At 50.2% G+C, this 5,294-nt stretch overlaps 1 long non-coding RNA gene across 1 annotated transcript in view; it reads right to left on the bottom strand.

Moving 5' to 3' along the window:
- Nucleotides 1-5,264, bottom strand: part of LOC125611608 — a 42,038-nt gene extending 36,774 nt beyond the window's left edge. Inside the window, exon 1 of the long non-coding RNA XR_007341818.1 lies at nucleotides 5,066-5,264. This is a non-coding gene — a long non-coding RNA (uncharacterized LOC125611608). The remainder of the gene's footprint in view (nucleotides 1-5,065) is intronic.
- Nucleotides 5,265-5,294: the final 30 nt, after the last annotated feature.

The raw sequence follows: 5,294 nt of genomic DNA, 5'->3' as shown, positions 1-5,294 counted from the left end.
TCCATGTTTCTGATGCTTCTAGGTCCTCCTGTAGATTTAAGTTGTCCTGCATTGTTTGTAATCCCTTTTTCCCTTGTTTTTTCATGTTGTTCACGTTACTTTCCAGCTCTATTTGATTGCCGTGTTTCTGCTCTCTCCTATAGATTTGTTTTGATTTTGTATATCTCTGTTGTCTCTCCTTTGTGTTGGTAGACTATGCCTGCTAAAGTGGATTCCGCTGGGAAGGAATTCCGACCGCCAAGCTCCAGTGACGTCACCTCTCTGCTATGGCTGGTCCCAGGCTCCTTGCTGGGGTGTTCGAAGGGGGGTGGGGTGGGACTGGACTGTCTCTGGTTGGTTTCAGCTCCCGGTTGGCTACTTCATGAAGGCCTGGCTATAGACCTCTTCCTAGAGTCTCTGTGCCGACCTTCTGGGCCGCACCTCGGGGTCTAGCCGCACGGTCGCCGGCGGGCGGGTGGTCTCCAGCCGCCCAGTCGTGGGGGCCGCGGGTGGTCGCCTGCGGGCGGGCGGTCTCTAGCCGCCCAATCGCGCGGGCAGCGGGCAGGCGGTCGGTCGCCGGCAGGCAGGCGGTCTCTAGCCGCCCAGTCGCGTGGGCGGTCGCCAGCCAGCGGGCGGTCTACAGCTCAGTGCGCTGGCAGCTGGAGGGCGATCGGTCGCCGGCGGGCGGGCGGACTCCAGCCGCCCAGTCACACGGGCAGCGGGTGGGCTGTCGCCAGTGGGGTTGCGGTCTCTAGCCGCCCAGTCGCGAGGGCCTGGCCTCTAGTCCCCTGGTTTCTCCTGCTAGTCCTGGCTTCTCCTGCTAGTCCAGTCTTCCCCTGAGTGATGCCTCTGGGCAGTTCAAACTGTACTCTGGGCCTGCAGTTTGCTGGGTATGGAGGGTGGCTATTGGGAACCCGGGCACTCTATTGTTTTGATTTTTTCCGCTTGCCCCTCCCCCAGCGCTTGCAAGACAGGTTTCATTTTTGCCGCTGATGGGAGGGGGAGTTGGAGGTCAGGTGTCTCTCCCTTTCCCCACGTCTTTATGCAGGCTCGTTCTGATAATCCCTCCCCCGGAAAGGCTAGGAGAGATTTTATGCGAATTCCCCGCTGTATGGGAGATGGGCTGAGTAACACACACCTGTTTTATTGTTGCAATCTGTCAGAGACTGGCGGTGGTTACGTCAGCTCTCCAAGATGGTGGCTGCTGGCTTCCTTGTTGGAGTTTCCATTGTGGGGGATAGAAGTGGACCGCTTCCTTCCCCGTCTGAAATCCCAAACTCAGCCTGGGGCTCAGTGAGGGCACAGCCGGCAGGATTCCACAGAATCCATAGCAACGTTTCTCTCTGCTTGCTGGTCGCTTCTCGGCGGTGACCCGCCGTCTGTAGCCGCGGGGCGGGCAGCGCGGATCAGTCAGCCTGGATCTCCGGTGGTACAGTTGGCTCGTGTTTGAGACTCAATTACCGGACCTCGGTGCTGGAAATCCTTCCTCTAGGTTTCGGTGTATCCCAATTTTGCTGTAAATTCCTAACAAGATAGTTTTTTGTCGTTCTAACTCGTTATTCACCTGCGCAGTGACATGGTACATGGGGTGTGATGCACTCTATTCGTGGCCATCTTGGAGTCTTACCGTATAATCTTGATATAAGGTTTTAACATCTCTTTCTCAACAATTAACGGTTTAAAAAGGCAAAAAAAAAAAAAAAAGATGGGACTGGGAATGTGGCAGTGGTACAGTGCTTTCCTGGCATGCATGGGGCCCTGGGTTTGATCCCCATCACCACCACCAGAAAAACAGAAAAAAAAAAAAAAAAAGCTATATAAGAAAGCACAAATAGCAGCTGTTTTAGTCAGCTTTTTCACTCTTGTGTCCAAAAGACCTGACAAGAACAATTATAAAGAGGAGTAGTTTCTTTGGGCTCATGGTTTCAGAGGTCTCCTCTCATCGACAGCCAACTCCATTCCTTGGAGCCTGAGGTGAGACAGAATATCATGGAAGAAGTATGTGGCAGAAGAAAACAGCTCAGGACTTGGCACCAAGGGAGGAGAGTGTGCTGTGCTCAACAAGGACAAAATATATACCCGAAAGGCATGCCCCCAGCCACATCCCACGTGTAGTTACTACCCAGTTAATCCATTCAAGTGGATCAATGCATCGATCAGGTCAAAGATATCATAATCCAATCATTTCACCTCCAAATTTCTTGCATAATCTCACACATGAGCTTTTGGAGGATGCCTCATACCTAAACCATGACAGCAACCATTTCACATGGAGCGGTGGACAGCACAACTGCCACTAGAGAGGCCAGATGATTCATCTGGGGTAAAGAGCTAACTAGTCTGCTAAAGCCCATTCATAGAATGACCAGATAGCCAAAATCCAAACATGCTGAAAGCTAAACCACTGAATATCAACTTGCTGAACAACCAATTTGAATTATTGAGATTTTTCCAAAAATGTGTTTCATCTCCACTCCTGACCTTGCCTGTGTCCAAACTGCGAAAGTTGTCAGAATCAAACTGGAGTCACCCATATCAAACCCTAACAGATTGGAGCCACCTGCATGTAACCCTAGCAGAAACAGAGAAACCATGAGAGGGAAGGTTTCCTCGCACAGATTTACCTGATGACAAGAACCATCAAAAGACTGACAAAACCACAATTTTACACAAAGGCCACAGCATCCTTGCAGAAAAAATACATCTGTAGGATGCCTACCCTGCAAGAGCCAGTTCAAAGTTGACTGGCACCATCCTTGTGGCCACAGATTGTTTCAGAAGAGCTATGTAACCTTGCCTATCTTACCCTTTTGGAAACCTTGTCCTTCTTTTGCCTCCACTATGGCAAGTATATCTTGGATTGCAACCCCTGTCATCCTGACTAAAATCTTTGGAAAGCTGTTCACTATACCATTCATTGTAGGTTGATTAAAGCCACCAAAGAAACCCCATTTAGGCAAGTTTTCTGCAATCATTTTGTATTGCAGACACAAGAACTGGCACAGATGCACATACAGTCAAACGTGCAACCAAAGCTTTAGGGGAGAGGATCGGGGAGGTTTCTTTATAATTTGGCCATCAGCAGATTTGATGCTGATAAACTGCTTTTAGTGACTAATGGCCCAGAGTCTACAAATGGGGGTGCTTGAGTCAAGAGGGGCCAAACGTGTGTCTTTCTTAGATGGAGATACTCCTTTGAAAGCTTTTAAGGTGAAAGAATTTTAAAGTTTAGGGGTCTGCAGACCAGTGACAGTGTCCATGGCCTTAGGCCTAGGACCTAACCTGAGTTGCCAGGTCCTGTAGGGATTTGGAGAGGAGACATTGAGTTTTAATTTTGACTTTTCAGCCTGGTTAAACTTCCAAATCTTCTTCAATAGGCTAAACAATGCTGGACCTGTGCCAAAGGTGCTTCCGGGTATGAAGGAGGGGTACTGCCCCAGTGTGCTCTGGGTAGTGATGGAGAGTGGCCAAGCCAAGGGGTGTCAGTATCATATCCTGTTTCCTGGATTTCTGGGAGGTAACCAGTCACAAAAACAGCAGGGCCTATGGTAACCCAGCGCTGCTAGAGACCCATACCTGGATAACTGGGATAGAAATTCACTTTCCTGGCTGAATGTTCTCTCTGATATGTGGATGCTATATAAAATAAGGGGGAGGGAGGACAATAGAAGTTCACTGGATTAGACAAAGGGGAATGAAGAAAGGGAAGGGGTGGGAATAGGAGAGACAGTAGAATGAATCGGACTTTGCTCTCCTATGTTCATAGATGAATACACGACTGAGTGTAACTCACATCATGTACAACCACAAAAATGGTAAGTTATATTCCATGTATGTATAATATGTCAAAATACATTCTGCTGTCATGTATAACTAAAAAGAACAAATAATAAAAATAAATTAATAAATTTCCTCTCAAGTATTCTGAGTGAATGATATGGAAATGACAACCCCAAAACAGTGGCCCGGAAGAGGGAGGGAGGAAGAAGTCGAAACACTGATAATCTTGATCCTTTCCCAGTAACAGAACAATCTCTGGGAAGGAAGCAAACATCATCCAGTGATAAGACAATCCCTAGGAAGGAGATATCCAACAAACCTAAAAGTGACAGTCTCTGGAAAGAAGCCAAAACATTGATCCTTCCCTGCCACAAAATCCTTTCCCAGTGACAGTATAATAGACCCCGGAGGGAAAGAGATAAGATGTAAACATTTGAAATTTGTTTTTACAGGGCAAGTATGGAGGGTCCAGAGTTAGCATTCAGTGCTTATCTATTAAAGTCTTCAGTGCTTGTCCGTTAAAGTTTTCAATGGTTAAGCCATCTCCCAGTGTGTAACCTATGTGAACCCAGACTTCTGTAATCAGAGGCCGTTCTCTACCCAGAAAGTGAGCCATCTGATGCCTGACTCCACTGCTGAACAAAAAGCAGAGCTGATCCTGAAGTGTGGTCCCGGCCCGGTTATTTGTACTTTCCTTATGGTGCCGAAAGGGTTTTGGTTATTTTTGCTTATACTGAGTATTCCCGGAGAGGAGGGGCCCTGGGCGGCAGGCAACTGGACTGGGTCCCAGATTTAGAGAAGGTCTGCACTTCGGGGGACCTCTGTTTCCGCTGTCCCTCCAAGATTCGGTCTGGAAGAGCAGGTTTCCCCCGCCCAGCCCACCTTCTCTGGGTTCTTCTAACTGGCTCTCCTCTTCAGAGAGGAAAACGCGGCTCAGCGGGCTCAGCCTGTGGCCTCCCCGCAGAGGGCCCAGCGTCTGAATTCCGGGGTAACACAGCAGGAAGCGGATAATGGTGAGGCCCAAGCTTAGTTCACTCATTGCGTGTTTACTTAAAATCCCACATAACAGAACAGACCAGCAAATAGTCACATGAAATACAATGGCACGCAGGGGTCAGTAGTGCGGTGAGTGAAGGGGCTGGGAACAGATCCTGAAGACGCGCTAGGATCTGGCGGCCGCTCCGGCCATCCTTGCTGGGCCCCGTGCCCTTGGGCCTGCAGCCCTCGGGCTCCCCAACTCAGGGTCGAGTTTACGTGACAGCGGCCTCTGGGAGACACTGGTCACTTTTCGTCGGAGCATCCCCACCTGGCTCCTGGACAGGATGCTCTCGGTGTCGGGTGCCTGCATGAATCAACAGAGACAGAAGGATGCTTTCACGCGGGCGCGTGCAGCTGCAAGCTGGACAGAGCTGGTCCGCCCGCCAGCTGTCTGGCAGCCCTGGGGAGCAGGTGATGGGCAGCGAGCAGGCCCCGGCCCGCCCCGGCCCCGCGGGGCCTTCTGGGAAGCGTAGTCCGCGCCTGCGCCTGCCGGAAGC

Source organism: Marmota marmota, unplaced genomic scaffold, assembly GCF_001458135.2.
Source record: "Marmota marmota marmota unplaced genomic scaffold, marMar, whole genome shotgun sequence".
Classification (NCBI taxonomy): domain Eukaryota; kingdom Metazoa; phylum Chordata; class Mammalia; order Rodentia; family Sciuridae; genus Marmota; species Marmota marmota.
The sequence above is the reverse complement of the archived record's forward strand: the minus strand, read 5'-3'. Positions and strand labels throughout refer to the sequence as shown.